Raw genomic sequence first — 17,791 nt, 5'->3', positions numbered from 1 at the left:
AAAGAAGATATACAGACTGCCAACAAACACATGAAAGGATGCTCAACATCACTAATCATCAGAGAAATGCAAATCAAAACTACAATGAGATATCATCTTACACCAGTCAGAATGGCCATGATCAAAAAATTTACAAACAGTGAATGCTGGAGAGATTGTGGAGATAAGGGAACCCTCTTGCACTGTTGGCGGGAATGTAATTTGATGCAGCCACTCTGGAGAACAGTATGGAGGTTCCTTAAAAAACTAAATATAGAACTACCATACAACCCAGCAATCCCACTACTGGGCATATACCCTGAGAAAACCATAATTCAAAAAGAGTCATGTACCACAATGTTCATTGCAGGTCTATTTACAATAGCCAGGACATGGAAGCAACCTAAGTGTCCATCGACCGATGAATAGATAAAGAAGATGTAGCACATATATACAATGGAATATTACTCAGGCATAAAAAGAAAGAAAATTGAATAATTTGTAGTGAGGTGAATGGACATAGAATGTGTCATACAGAGTGAAGTAAGTCAGAAAGAGAAAAACAAATACTGTATGCTAACACACCTATATAGAATAAAAAAAAAAAAAAAGATGGTCCGAAGAACCTAGGGTCAGGACAGGAATAAAGATGCAGATGTAGAGAATGGACTTGAGGTCACGGGGAAGGGGAAGGGGAAGCTGGGATGAAATGAGATAGTATCATAGACATATATACAGTACCAAATGTCAAATAGATAGCTAGTGGGAAGCAGCCGCATAGCACAGGGAGATCTGCTCAGTGCTTTGTGACCACCTAGAGGCATGGGATAGGGAGGGTGGGAGGGAGGCGCAAGAGGGAGGGGATATGGGGATATATGTATCCGTTTAGTTGATTCACTTTGTTATACAGCAGAAACTAACACACCATTGTAAAGCAATTATACTTCAATAAAGATGTTTAAAAAATCAGTGGAAATAAGGAGATGTATAGATTTTCTAATTAATTACATGAAGAGTTATCAAGGAAAGCTTGATTATACAATGTGATTGCAATTACCTTTCTAGTCATCCATCAACCTATACATGCCTTGTAGTTTACTCATTCAGTTATAATCCTTGTATTGTGATTTGTGAATAATTTGATAAACTACTCTTTAATGAGTTCAGGTGAGCTGGCAATAATCTGTTAAGATACAAGATTTACAATTGCTTTTTAGTAAAATATTTTTATTCAGAAGAGAAATTCTCATGATGGAAAAGTCTTATGATATTGCAGGTTACTCTGTGAAGTGTTAGTCATATTATGCCAGAGGAAAGTTGTTAGCACGCCTCTAGTAAGCCATATGAAATCAACAGATATTTACTGAGTGTCACCTTTGTGAAATAACTGTATAGTCCTCCCTTACCTAATCGTCAGTTAAGGTTCAGTGGTTAGTAATGTTATCACCAAAATTGACTATCTACTGAATCCGAATATCTCTCTGGAAACATGTCAAATTTACTGTGGGTGGTTTAGAAAAGTATCATTCTGCATTTTATTCTGTATTTACTTCTATAACCATACATGTTAAACTACATTGTGTAATCAGACATATAAAAACAGATTCTACCAAATCTTTGAAAATAATTCATGGAAATATATGATACCTATTTTGTATACCAAAAAAACCCTTAGTAATTTGTTAATGTAAGATACATTTAGTGAGTACAATCTTATAAGTAAGATATATTTAGTGAGAATTATTTGTTAAAGTAAGATATATTTAGTGAGGTTCACTCTTTCTGTGTGATATTTAGGGCCTATGTTAGTATCTACAGGTTTATGTCAAAGGACAGGAGAAGAGACATTCATTCTGATCTTTCAACTTGCTCAGCACAGAATCCTCAAAAGCATTGCCTATCTCTTTTTACCAGAAGTACCACTGTTCATAATAAACTGGGAAAAAAATTACCAATACTAGAATAAGCTAATGTACTACAGGATTCATGCTCCCTTTTTTCTGAGTTAATTGCCCTGAGATATAAAACTATATACAAAAAGATATATTCTAAATGTTAAGAGTTAAGGTACATAGTTAGATTGTATTTACTTTTACATTTTATTTATGAAATGTCTTCTCTGTTTCTACAAATTAATTTACAAATGTGAGTCTACATATAAACATATGTAAATATAATCACATCTATGTGAAATATCTAGTGTTTCTAAAAACAAATTGCAGTAATCTGATTTGGATATAACATTTACATGAACTTTCACTTTTAATCTGACTATGCTATTTTGAAACAGCACTTATTTTTGTCTCTTAATATAGGCTAAGGAGTTATAGCATAATTAAAGGCTGTATATTTCTATTTTATTAGTTATTTCATTTTCAACTTATTTTATTTTTCAGTATACATGTTTTAATATTCTACTATAGATTTTGTGTAAGGGACTTGAGCATCGGAGAGACTTTGGTATCTGCAGGGGGATGTCCCAGAACCAATTCCCCGCAAATACCAAAGGATAACTGTATCTCTCCAGGAACTGTAAGTGCAAGCATAGTTACCCCTATACTCTTGGAAATAACAGTTGGAGGAAACAGAACAGAACTCAGAGAAATGATCCATGCTTCCTGATGAGAGAAACAGTGAGAAATCTTTTACAATTTCCTCATTAGATAACCTGCAGGTAAATTGATTTATAAGTAAAAAATAGTTTCTAAAGGTATATTTTCGATGTTACTTCTTTTAAAAAGGCGATTGAACTACATAGCCTACTAAAAGTTGATATTCGATTATGTAGGTTTTGTCAGGAAAAAAATAACTGGGCAGAGACATATATTTTTGGAGACAAAATCAGACAAGTAACAGTTGTTTAACAGTGTGTGTCTTCATATACTTTAACTGGTGTGTGTGTGTGTGTGTGTGTGTGTGTTTGTATGTGTGTTTCAATCCAGGGCACAGCAGTTAATAGCAGTAGTGTTCACACAGACTGATTCGGCGCTTAAGTTTTATTAGAAAACCCTAACTGTCTTCTCTCACCGTGTGAATGTGTCTGCCTCTAGGACTAGCACCGTGTGTTGAATTCATTACAGTCTTTCATAGGGTCCCAGGAGAGTTTATTCACAGATGTAGATTTACTGCCAACCACCCATAACTCTCTGTTTGGCCTTCACTGTGAGCACAAAGGCAAGAAATTATCCATTGAAAATAATTCATAGCAGTGTATTAAAAATAATAAGCATTGGGCTTCCCTGGTGGCTCAGTGGTTGAGAGTCCGCCTGCCGATGCAGGGGACGCGGGTTCGTGCCCCAGTCTGGGAGGATCCCACATGCCGCGGAGCGCCTGGGCCCGTGAGCCATGGCCGCTGAGCCTGTGCATCTGGAGCCTGTGCTCCGCAAAGGGAGAGGCCACAACAGTGAGAGGCCCACGTACTGAAAAAAAAAATAATAATAATAAGCATTATTACTAGTCAGTGATGCTGGAGGTTTATAGTTTCTGACACTTGACTCTGGTTTTGTGGCAGCCCCCAGGATTTATGTGTAATCTCATATGTCTTTTCAATGTCACAGTAGAGCCTGAGTTTTTACAGTTTGAAAGAAAGCTGAAGAATGCTGGTACCATAGATATGTCTAGTTTATTGATTTTCCCATAAGTGTATTTAATTATTCAGTGAAGGATCCATTTAACAATCTCATCTATTTTTAACTAATTAAGTTCACATTAAAGATTTACCAATATCATTCTAATAATAGAATGTTTCATGGCATTTAGCTAGCAAGTACCTAGTACTGTGATTCTCTATCCTATGGTGCATATAAAGATCTAAAATAAGTATGCTTCCAGCCAAACAGTGAAATATATACATAGCTATCACCATACAAAGAATTAATCGTTTAAATATTAAAGTATTATAGGGGCTTCCCTGGTGGCGCAGTGGTTGAGAGTCCGCCTGCCGATGCAGGGAACACGGGTTCGTGCCCCGGTCTGGGAAGATCCCACATGCTGCGGAGCAGCTGGGCCCGTGAGCCATGGCCGCTGAGCCTGTGCACAAAAAAAAAAAAAAAAAAAAAAGTATTATAAAACTGTATGCCTTTTTGACATTCATATAAATATTAATAAAGGAAAATACAATTATAGGAGTGGAAATCTTCAGATTGGTATTACAAGTCTTAGAAAAAGTATGATCACACAAGATTAAAGGAGGCAGTACAATAATAATTTACTGCAAAGTCAGAACACATATTATTTCTGCTTATCATGCAAACATATTTACTAAAATGTAGGGTTCTTATTTCTTTGTATTATTATATTCCTTTTATTGCTAGAGTAAAATATGAGATTAAAATAATTTATTAGAATAAGGCAGTCTCAACTATCCTTTTTAAAGTGTCATAGAATTTATGAATTGGAGAGGTTTTAATATCATATATTACAGGGCTTCCCCGGTGGCGCAGTGGTTGAGAGTCCGCCTGCCAATGCAGGGGACACAGGTTCGTGCCCCGGTCCTGGAAGATCCCACATGCCGCGGAGCGGCTAGGCCCGTGAGCCACGGCCGCTGAGCCTGCGCGTCCGGAGCCTGTGCTCTGCAACAGGAGAGGCCACAACAGTGAGAGGCCCGCGTACAGCAAAAAAAAAAAAAAAAAAAAAAATCATATATTACATACACTTCATTTTATAAAAAAGACAAATGCCCATAATGGCTTGTCCAAGGGAACCTAATGTTAATATGAGAGTTAGATCTCATACCCTTTTGCCTCTTAGTCCAAGGTTATTTCTACTTGTATTTTGTAACCCCACACTCATAATTTATCTTTTTTTGTTGTTGCATTCACATGCTGTTTTCTCTGAAGCCTAATTTCACGATAAATATTCATACGTGCAGGATACATTACAGTTGGCTGCTGTTACTTACCTATATTCCTAGGAGGAAAATTCAACTTTGCCTTATATTGACTTCCAGTGAGCTTACGCCTTAGCTCTGACGTATATTTAATTTTAAGCCTACTTAAAAAACAATAGTTCCCATCTATGTCTATGATTGCTTTTTCTGTTTTCATTTTTCTTTCTTTTTGAAATATGCATGTAGCTAGCATTGTTTTCCTATTGATAAATTATTTTCCTACACCTTTTTAATCTTCCTCAACCCCTTCTCACTTTGCTACATATGATGTCAGCTTGGAGTCAGTGGATATCAACAGGAAAACAAAATAAGAAAGAGAAATCTCATGAGTGTTCAACTGTTATGAGGAGAAAATCAATGATACAATGAACTTTATCTTTATTATTGTATACTGGAGTTATAACATTCTGTTGTAAACTGCAAATAATATGAGAATTTCAGTGTAAAGTGGAGATTACCACAAGAAGTTCTTTCACAAATCCTGTTCTTTTGTTCATGGGTAACTTCTTTTAGAGGCTAGTGTTCACCATTCCAGGAATAATTTATTGTATAATGCATGTATTCTATATATTCATTACTATTGTTACATAACACACACATATTTTACATTGATCAGTATATATATATGTGTATATATATATGCGACATAGAGAGAGGTATATAGTTTTGAAATATATGTTTAATAACCTATCACTATATAATTGGCATTATCTAAGATTGGATTTCCTGGAAGCAGATTCTGAAGCAAAATTTCAAGTGCACATAATTTATTGAAGAAATGCTCCCAGGAATAGGATTATGAGATTTAGCAAATAAAAACATGGCATGTCGAATGAAATTTGAATTTCAGATAATCAGTGAATATTTGTTTGAAATATTCAGGGCATACTTATACTAAAATAATATTCATTCTTTTTTTAAAATTCAAATTTATGTGAGTCCATTTTTTTAATCTGATGACCGTACTTAAGAGACAGGGAGTAAAGAAAGATGGGGCAACAGAAGGAGCTAAGCAAAGGTGTGGTGTCAGTTGGATCCAAGCTTCAGCCTGAGTTTTTGGACAGTGCTGATTCTATAGGAGGTATGAATTACACTATAAAGTTGGTCCCACACTGGGGCTGACCTTTTCTACCAGCATTGCTCAGTGAGTGGCCGCAGGCTGTGTAGACAGAGGTGGAATTAGGGGGAAACTAACCTCCTGGATGGGTAACTCTCATTTCAACAAGGGCAATTCTCCAGAGAAAATGGTAGCTTTGATTGGTTAGTGGTCAGCAATCACATTAAATACAGACATGTTTATGGATTCAGGCATATATACCTACAAAAGTACCTCATCTTCCTTGCCGTTAAAATACCTAGGTTTATCCTATCAAATGGAATTTGATTATCAAGGAAGCATAAGGAATGCCTTCTTATCACAGACATCTAAGGCATCTCATAATTAAAAGGTGGATTTAGGCTTGTTCCTGTTTTACATAGTGTCATCTCTTTGTCTTTTAGGATTTTAATGGCCTTTACTTATAATTAAGACAGTTGCATCCTCTGCTTATTATTCTTACAAAACTTAGATTGCATGATTTGTTGAATAGAGTGAGATGACTAGTTTATTATCTGTTCCCAAGAGTTATACTCTCTAAATCAGTTGAAATTTGTATAAAACCCTATGTAAGAGTTCTAACTGGAGTAACCAATTACATTATAATATCTGTTGGGTTGTTATATTACTACTGATGGAGAAAGTTCATCTCTGTACTACTTATATAATGTTAATTTCAAATATATTTCAGCTTTTACCAGAATATGCTACATATATGGTTCTTCTGTGCCAAGTGACACCTTCCTGGTCAAAGGACAAAATAGTATCTAAGCTGCTAAAAACAGGTCAAAGAATACAACAAAGGCAAGATTGGGTTAAGAAAAGCAAAAGAAGACCAAATGATGTTAGAAAATGATTGATTTCAAATGATAGAAACAGGAAACAACATCAAGTTCAAGCTAAGATTGAAGCCTTGGGTACATAGAATCAAGTATGGAATCTAGAGGAAACAAAGTACACAGGTGAGGGCAGGTTAGAAATAAATTATGAAAGTGTAGGGTCATCATTGGGAGGTTTACATATGTCTGGGACTTACCTGTATTGAATTTCTGCAGCTTGCTTCAAAGGAACAGAACTTAAAGGGATGCCTCATTACATAGAAATTGTTATAAAATGCTTAGTATTTCAGGAAATGCAATATCATTCATCATTCTTCCCATCAAAATAATACTTTTGTATTATTTAAATAAATCAAGTAACTGATCTGTTAAGTAGTTTGACAATATTAGTTTGTTATAAAATTAACTTTTCTTCATAAGAATTTGAACTATGAAAATGTGCAGGAAGAACTTCGCTTTTAGTTAATCACTCCAAGGCAACATTTATTAACCCTATTTTACTTTCTTCCTGACTTCTTGCTGTCTATATTATTTTTACATAATTGTAATCAAATGGTGTATATAAAATTAAATATGCTGATTAAAACATCTGCTCTTCCTGATTATAAATAAATATTTGCTTATTGCAAGTAATATAAAATAAACCCACAGAAACAAACATAATGAAGAAATATAACCCAGAACCTAAAGATAACAACTATTGCTATTTTAGTATTTCAGGTTGTTTATTATTATTCAAGATTTTAAAAATAAATAGTGAGTCCAATAATTCAAAATCAACTTCATTTTTACAATGAAAAAATATTATGATAATCTCTTTATGTATGAAAGAGTGAACTGTATTTTAAATTCTGTTAAAACAAGTTTTATTTTTAAAATTCTACCTATTATTTTTACAAGATAAAGAACTAAGCAGCACATAATATTGAGTTAAGAGGTCATCAAGAGAACCTATGAGATTTGTGAAGGGAATAATGAAGCTCAAGAAAACTGTTTTCTGTAACATGAAGAGTTGAGTCTCCCTCTGTATGTCTTACCTTTGTTTCTGTTCATGGACTCTGTATGAAACAAAAAATACAAATGAATTCCTGAGTTTGATATCCCAGATGATTAACAACCACTATTTATACTAAAAATGTTAGAAAATCAAAATATATTGCTAATTCTATAACTGTATATAATACACTAATGTATAAATGTAAGTTCAGTGTTAGAGGCACAGAATATCATCTGTAGGAGATGGTCTCATGGAAAAGACATTGATCAGAAACAGTAATCCAAAGAATTATTACTTACCAAAATTGAGTGTCTAGTTCTTCTAAAGTTAAATAATTTGAGAAGTTATCATTAGAAAAATGACTCAAACACACATAAAAAATCATCAACATGCATTGTATTCCTAATATTTTAAAAATTAATTTTCCATTTGATTTATAGAATCTTATAATTTAAGAGCTAAAAAAGGGCTTAGAGATCATCTGTCTAGTTCAGAGGTTTTTAAACTATCCTTAGTACAGCATACAGATTTCACAAAAGAGACATCAGAGTATGATGTTGATATTTACTGAGTGGCTCTAGGTCCTCTGCTCCCACTTGAACCAAAGCACATCTACTTTGTAGCCCATATATATTGGATTTTTGCCTGTAATTTTATTTGGAAAAAAGAAAAGTTTTAGATGCTTTAATAAGGAGGTGAAATTTTCTGATTTAATTTGAGCCTATTTTATGTTATATATGAGAAATTAATGGTTGTTCCAGTCAAGTTCACACACTGGTTAATTCAAAACCAAGACTAAATCTTCCCAAAGTGCTAAGTTCTTTCAACTGCACTTCTTCACTGTGTGCACTTGAAGACCTGTCTTCTAAAAGTGCTAGGATAGTATTCTTCTCACCACATCATAATAATGTATATGAAATATACTGTATCATTTGGGGTATGGGAGAACAGGAACAATTCAGTCATTATAAAAAGTTAATATTCTTGCTGGAGATCTTCAAGATGGCAAAGGAATCAGATGTGGAGATCCCCTTCCTCCCCACAAATACATCAGAAATACATGTACATGTGGAACAACTCCTACAGAACACCTACTGAATGCTGGCAGAGGACCTCAGACTTCCCAAAAGGCAAGAAACTCCCCACGTACCTGGGTAGGGGAAAAGAAAAAAGAAGAAACAGAGACAAACGAGTAGGGACAGGACCTGCACCTCTGGGAGAGAGCTGTGAAGGAGGAAAAGTTTCCACACACTAGGAAGCCCCTTCACTGGTGGAGATGGGGGGTGGTGGTGGGGAAACTTTGGAGTCACAGAGGAGAGTGCAGCAGCAGGGGTGCAGAGGGCAAAGCAGAGAGATTCCTGCACAGAGGATCGGTGCCAACCAGCACTCACCAGCCTGAGATGCTTGTCTCCTCACCTGCTGGGGCAGGGGGAGGATGGGATCTGAGGCTTGGGCTTCAGTCGGATCCCAGGGAGAGGATTGGAGTTGGCTGCATGAAGACTGCCTGAAGGGGGCTAGTGAGCACAGCTAGCCAGGAGGGAGCCTGGGAAAAAGTCTGGACCTGCCGGAGAGGCAAGAGACCATTGTTTCAGGGTGCGCAAGGAGAGGGGCTTCCTGTTCCATGTGTCCATGGACAGCAGAGCACCGCCTAAGCGAGCTCCAGAGATGGGCACGAGCCATGGCTATCATCTCAGACCCCAGAATCGGGCAACCACCACTGCCACAAAGAAGCCTGTGTGCAAGTGCAGGTCACTACCCACACCCCTTCCAGGAGCCTGTGTAGCATGCCCTTGCCAGGGTCCCATGTTCCAGGGACAACTTCCCCAGGAGAAAACAGGTGTACCTCAGGCTGTTGCAACATCAGGTTGGCCTCTGCCGCTGCAGACATGCTCCACTTCCAATTATGACTGCTATACCCCTCCCTCTTCCCAGCCTGAGTGAGTAAGAGAGCCCTAATCAGCCGCTGCTTTAACCCCCTCCTGTCTGGGTAGAGAGCAGCCAACTGAGTGTGGGCTACACACAGAGGTGGGGCCAAAACCAAAGCAGAACACCAGGAACTGTGCGAATAAAGAGGAGAAAGGGAAATCTCTCTGTGCAGGCTCAGGAGCAATGGATTAAATCCCCCAATCAACTTGATAAACTCTGCATATGTGGAATACCTGAATAGCCAATGAGTGTTCCCAAAATTGAGGCAGTGAACTTTGGGAGCAACTGTAGACATGCAGTTTTCTTTTTGCATTTGATTTGTTTTTGGTTTTATATTTATCTTAGTTTAGCTTTTAGTGCGTGTTTTCATTGGTGGGTTTGTTCATCAGTTTGGTTGCTCTTTTTTTTATTCTTTCTCTTTTTGTGAGTGTGTGTGTATGTTTCTATGTGTGATTTTGTCTGTTTAGGTTTCCTTTTACCATTTGTCTTAGGGTTCCGTCTGTTCGTTTTGTTTTTTATGTTTATGAGTGTGTGTGTATGTTTCCTTCTGTGATTTTGTCTGTTTAGTTTTGCTTTTACCATTTGTTTTTGGGTTCTGTCTGCTTTTTTGTGTTGTTGTTATTTTCTTCCTTTTCTTCCATGCTGTGAGGCTGACAAGGGTCTTGTTGCTCCGGGTGGGTGTTGGCCTGAACATCTGAGGTGTGAGAGCTGAGACCAGGACATTAGACCACCAGAGACCTCCTGGCCCCACGTAATATTAATCAGTGAGAGATCTACCAGAGATCTCCGTCTCAACACTAAGACCCAGCTCCACCCATTGACCATCAAGTTCCAGTGCTGGACACTCCATGCCAAACAACTAGCAAGATGGGAACACAACCCCAGCCATTAGGAGAGAGGCTGCCTAAAGTCATACTAAGTTCACAGACACCCCAAAACACACCACCAGACATGGCCCTGCCCACCAGAGGGACAAGATCTAGCCCCACCCAACAGAACACAGGCACCAGTCCCTCCCACCAGGAAGCTTACACAAACCACTGACAAAGCTCAACTACTGGGGGCAGACACCAAAAATAAGAGGAACTACAAACCTGTAGCCTGTGAAATGGAGACCTCAAACACAGTAAGCTAAACAAAATAAGACAGAAATATGCAACATATGAAGGAGGAAGGTAAAAACCCACGAGACCAAACAAATGAAGAGGAAATAGGCGGTCCACATGAAAAAAAGTTCAGAATAATGATAGTAAAGATGACCCAAAACCTCAGAAATAGAATGGAGAAATACAAGAACGTTTAACAAGGACCTAGAAGAACTAGGAGCAAACAAACAATGATGAACAACAAAATAAATGAAATTAAAAATTCTCTAGAAGGAATCAATAGCAGAATAACTGAGGCAGAAGAATGGATAAGTGACCTGGAAGATAAAATAGTGGAAATAACTGATGCAGAGCAGAATAAAGAAAAAAGAAGAAAAAAGAATTGAGGACAGTCTCAGAGACATCTTGGACAACATTAAACGCACCAACATTTGAATTATAGGGGTCCCAGAAGAAGAAGAGAAAAAGAAAGGGTCTAAGAAAATATTTGAGGAGATTATAGTTGAAAACTCCTCTAACATGGGAAAGGAAATAGTCAAGTCCAGGAGCACAGAGAGTCCCATACAGGATAAATCCAAGGAGAAACACTCTAAGACACATATTAATCAAAGTATCAAAAATTAAATACAAGGAAAAAATATAAAAAGTAAGGGAAAAGCAACAAATAACATACAAGGGAATCCCCATAATGTTAACAGCTGATGTTTCAGCAGAAACTGCAAGCCAGGAGAAATCAGAAGCTTTACAGACAAGCAAAAGTTAAGAGAATTCAGCACAACAAAAGAAGCTTTACAAATAATGCTAAAGGAAATTTTCTCGGCGGGAAACAGTAGAGAAGGAAAACACCTACAACAACAAACACAAAACAATTAAGAAAATGGCAATAAGAGCATACATATTGATAATTACCTTAAATGTAAATGGATTAAATGCTCCAACCAAAAGACACAGACTGGCTCAATGGATACAAAAACAAGACCCATATATATTATGTCTACAAGAGACCCACTTCAGACCTAGGGACACATACAGACTGAAAGTGAGGGGATGGAAAAAAATATTCCATGCAAATGGAAATTAAAAGAAAGCTGGAGTAGCAATTCTCATAGCAGACAAAATACACTTTAAAATAAAGAGTATTACAAAAGACAAAGAAGGACAGTACATAATGATCAAGGGATCAATCCAAGAAGAAGATATAACAATTGTAAATATTTATGCACCCAACATAGGAGCACCCCAATACATAAGGCAAATGCTAACAGCCATAAAAGGGGAAATTGACAGTAACAATAATAGTAGGGAATTTTAACTCCCCACTTTCACCAATAGACAGATCATCCAAAATGAAAATAAATAAGGAAACAGAAGCTTTAAATGACACATTATACCAGATGGATGTAATTGATATTTATAGGACATTCCATCCAAAAACAACAGAATACACTTTCTTCTTAAGTGCACATGGAACATTCTCCAGGATAGATCATATCTTGGGTCACAAATCAAGCCTTAGTAAATTTAAGAAAATTGAAATCATATGAAGTATCTTTTCCGACCACAACACTATGAGACTGGATATCAATTACAGTAAGAAAAAAAAAGCTGTAAAAAATACAAACACATGAAGGCTAAACAATATATTACTAAATAACCTAGAGATAACTAAAGAAATCAAAGAGGAAATCAAAAAATACCTAGAAACAAATGACAATGGAAACATGACGACCCAAAACCTATGGGATGCAGCAAAAGCAGTTCTAAGAGGGAAGTTTAGAGCAATACAGTCCTACCTCAAGAAACAGGAAAAATCTCAAAAACCTAACTTTACACGTAAAGCAATCAGAGAAAGAAGAACAAAAAAACCCCCAAAGTTAGCAGAAGGAAAGAAATCATAAAGATCAGATCAAAAATAAATGAAAAAGATATGAAGGAAAGATTAGCAAAGATCAATTAGATTAAAAGTTGGTTCTTTGAGAAAATAAAGAAAATTGATAAACCATTAGCCAGACTCATTAAGAAAAAAAAATGGAGAAGACTCAAATCAACAAAACTAGAAGTGAAAAAGGAGAAATAACAACTGACACTGTAGAAATACAAAGGATCAAGAGAGACTACTACAAGCAACTATATGCCAATAAAATGGACAAGCTGGAAGGAATGGACAAATTCTTAGAAAAGCACAACCTTCCAAGACTGAACCAGGAAGAAATAGAAAATATGAACAGATCAACCAAGCACTGAAATTGAAACTGTAATTAGAAATCTTCTAACAAACAAAAGCCCAGGACCAAATGGCCTCACAGTCGATTTCTATCAAACATTTAGAGAAGAGCTAACACCTATCCATCTCAACCTCTTCCAAAATATAACAGAGGGAGGAACACTCCCAAACTCATTTTATGAGGCCACCATCACCCTGATACCAAAAGCCAACAAAGATGTCACAAAAAAGAAAGCTATAGGCTAATATCATTGATTAACATAGATGCAAAAATCCTCAACAAAACACTAGCAAACAGAATCCAACGGCACATGAAAAGGATCATATGCCATGATCAAGTAGGGCTTATCCCAGGAATGCAAAGATTCTTCAATAGACGCAAATCAATCCATGTGATACAGCATATTAACAAACTGAAGGATAAAAACCATATGATCATCTCAATAGATGCAGAAAAAGCTTTTGACAAAATTTAACACACATTTATGATAAAGTGGGCATAGAGGGAACCTACCTCAGCATAATAAAGGCCATAGATGAGAAACCCGCAGCCAACATCATTCTCAATGGTGAAAAACTGAAGCTAAGAAATTAAAGATGACACAAATAGATGGAGAGATATACCATGTTCTTGGATTGGAAGAATCAACATTGTGAAAATGACTATATTACCCAAAGCAATCTACAGATTCAATGCAATCGCTATCAAAGTACCAATGGAATTTTTCACAGAACTAGAACAAACAATTTTACAATTTGTATGGAAACACATAAGACCCCAAATAGCCAAAGCAATCTTGAGAAAGAAAAATGGAGCTGGAGGAATCAGGCTCCCTGACTACAGATTATACTATAAAGCTACAGTAATCAAGACAGTATGGTACTAGCAGAAAAACAGAAATATAAATCAATTGAACAGGATAGAAATCCAGAGATAAATCCATGCACGTATGGTCAACTTATCTTTGACAAAGGATGGAAGGATACACAATAGAGAAAAGACACCCTCTTCAATAAGTGGTGCTGGGAAAACTGGATAGCTAAATGTAAAAGAATGAAAGTAGAACACTTCCTGACACCATACACGAAAATAAACTCAAAATGGATTAAAGACCTAAATGTAAGGCCAGACACTATAAAACCCTTAGAGGAAAATATAGGCAGAATGCTCTATGACATAAATGACAGCAAGATCCTTTTTGACCCACCTCCTAGAAAAATGGAAATAAAAACAAAAATAAATAAATGGGACCAAATGAAACTTAAAAGGTCTTGCACAGCAAAGGAAACCAAAAACAATATGAAAAGCCAACCCTCAGAGTGGGAGTAAATATTTGCAAATGAAGCAAGTGACAAAGAATTAATCTCCAAAATATACAAGCAGCTCATGCAGCTCAACATCAAAAAACAAACAACCCAATCCAAAAATGAGTGGAAGACCTAAATAGACATTTCTCCAGAGAAGATTTACAGATTGCCAACAAACATGTGAAAGGATGCTCAACATCACTAATCATCAGAGAAATGCAAATCAAAACCACAATGAGGTATCACCTCACACCAGTCAGAATGGCCATCATCAAAAAATCTACAAACAGTAAATGCTGGAGACGCTGTGGAGAAAAGGGAACCCTCTTGCACTGTTGGTGGGAATGTAAATTGCTATAGCCACTATGGAGAACTGTATGGAGGTTCGTTAAAAAACTAAAAATAGAACTACCATATGACCCAGCAATCTCACTTGGGCATATACCCTGAGAAAACCATATTTCAAAAAGAGACATGTACCCCAGTGTTCATTCCAGCACTATTTACAATAGCCAGGACATGGAAGCAACCTAAGTGTCCATCGACAGATTAATGGTTAAAGAAGATGTGGCACATATATACAATGGAATATTACTGAGCCATAAAAAGAAATGAAATTAAGTTATTTGTAGTGAGGTGGATGGACCTAGAGTCTGTCATACAGAATGAAGTAAGTCAGAAAAAGAAAAAAAATACCCTCTGCTAACACATATATATGGAATCTAAAAAAAAAAAAAAGGTTCTGATGAACCTAGGGGCAGGACAGGAATAAAGATGCAGATATAGAGAATGGACTTTAGGATATGGGGCGGGTGCGGAATGGGAAGCTGCGAGGAAGTGAGAGAATAACACTGACATATATACACTACCAAATGTAAAGTAGAAAGCTAGTGGGAAGCAGCTGCATAGCACAGGGAGATCAGCTCGGTGCTTTATGACCACCTAGAGGGGTGGGATAGGGAGGATGGGAGGGAGGTGCAAGAGGGAGGGGATATGGGGATATATATATATATATATATATATATATATATATATATATATATATATATATATAGCTGATTTAATTTGTTATACAGTAGAAACTAACACAACATTGTAAAACAATGATAGTTCAATAAAGGTGTAAAAAAAAGTTAATATTGCTAAAATTTTTACGTTAAATTTTAATCCTCAGAGTTCATTTCTGTGGATTGGGACATTTTAACCTTGATAACTTCTCCTTTAAAGCTAAAAAAAATGTTTCAATCTAATTACTGAAAGAGAAATATATCACTGCTACCATTTAAAATATATAATCACTCAGCAGCCTAAAAATAATAAGTTTTTGGCTGACTTAAACTGCCCTGCCAGAATCTTTGTACCTTCAACTGTTTTGTGAGGCAAGGATTAATTAATATAAAATAATCCTTTCTATCCTGTATCGTTTAGGATGCTTTGCCCTGCAAATGGCAGGAAATGCTCGTTTGAATTGCTTTAATCTATGAGGAAATTTATTACCACACATATAGAAATTGCAGAGATATGGTAAAATCTGAGGTTTATTGATTCAGCAGTTCAAGTATGTCTTGTATGACCCAAGATCTTTCCATTTCAGTCTAGTACTCTCAGGGTTGATGACATTTTTTAAGACATTCAAGATGTCTGAAGAAGTTCTAGCATTATATCCAGACCCAGGGATGTCCATAGATAGAGAGAGGGAAAAAATTTTAACTTCCTATGACTTTCTCATAGAATAGATGAATGTTTTTGTAGAGGCAATCCAGCTGACTTGCTATCATGTCTGATGGATTAGAGTTGGCTCACATGAATATTCTTGTACCAATCAATGGCAAGGAAGATGAACTGAGCCAACTATGCCCTCTCTTGGGACTGCATATAGGTTCACTTTACCATGAAATGTATAATTGTGTGCATGGCACATGGGGGTGGCCACCTGGATAAAATTGGGAATCTATGACTAAAAAGGGAGCAGGAATGGATGATGATTAGGCAAATATCCATGTCCACTACCCAATGCTCACAACATATGGCTATGTGTGTAATCAGCAATTATGAATGGTAATGAGATCAGACAAAGTAAAACTAATCTGAATTTGAATAGAGTTCTCAAATACCACTCTAGGCATTCCTACCCAAGCCTTCTCTAACCATTTAAACCTTTGTTAGAAATCAGCTTAAAAATAACAGAACAGATTTGCATTGGTAATACTAGTCTGAATACTTTCAATGAGTTAAATATTTAGGCATCATGCTGCTTAATGATGCATCGATTAGAGAGAAAATTAAGTGCTGAATCCAAGTAACCAAATGACCTCAGGAAATTGGCATAGATAATGACCAAAGCCTTTGCCAAACTGCAGACTTTCCCTGTCTTTGAGGACTTGAAGGCTTGAGCCAGCTCTTGTGTTACCATTACCTAGGTAGTGCTAGCAGGGAACCCTGTATGACACTGAGTGGCATGTCAGGAAACCAAAAATGTAGTCCTGAAAATGAAGTTAATGTTGCCATGATCATACAAAATAATTTAACTGAGCAGATTGGATGAGAGCAAGTAAGGTATAAAATAGACAATTTTAAGCAACGGTAGACAATATTTATTGAATCCTTATTGTGTGGTGCCAGGCGATATTTTAAGTGAACTAAAGTTCTGCAACAAATATAGAAGGCAGGTGCTGTTATTATTGTTGTTACCCTCATTTCATAGATGAGAAAACCAGTGAGTCATAGAAACGATGAGAAAGTCATGTGTTTAGTAAGTAGCAGAGCTGGTAATACCACCCAAGCAACATGGCACCAGAGCCCACATACTATTAAATTTTATGCTATCCTGCTAGTACTATAGCATCTTTTCTAATAGAGCTATAAGAGGGAAGAAATATATAACTTTAATATGAAAAACTGGCTTTATTGCTGAGAAGAAAAAGGCATTTATCGACTTACTTAAGAAAGGATTTGGCAAATTTTAAATATTTTATCATTCTAGAAGATATAAAATGAATGTATATAAATTATTTTAGTATATCATTTAAATAGTGATTTATTTTTCTGTTTGCAATATAGTATGTGCTTATTTATATCACTGTGAAATCTTTTAAGACCATGTTGCTTCCATTCATTTCCAGATTACATAGTACTTAGAGAATCTGGAAATGCATTTTGTGTAATTTCATAAGAATAACACCAGAATTCCAAAATCAAATTTACAAACTTATTTTAAATCTGGGTCAATTTTTTCTCCTAAAAATAATGTCCAACGTCTTTATTAGATGTACAGTTGGCCTAATGAATAAAAAAGTGTTCTTAAATGCATGAATGACTGAATGAGTAAATAAATTTAACTTAATAGATTGGTAGAAATACTTCTGTCAGTCCTACATTTTCCTTGTATTACTGAAAAATATTTTCTGTACAAAAACTGATTTTCAGGA

This window comes from Tursiops truncatus, chromosome 7, assembly GCF_011762595.2.
Source record: "Tursiops truncatus isolate mTurTru1 chromosome 7, mTurTru1.mat.Y, whole genome shotgun sequence".
NCBI lineage: Eukaryota > Metazoa > Chordata > Mammalia > Artiodactyla > Delphinidae > Tursiops > Tursiops truncatus.
The sequence above is the reverse complement of the archived record's forward strand: the minus strand, read 5'-3'. Positions refer to the sequence as shown.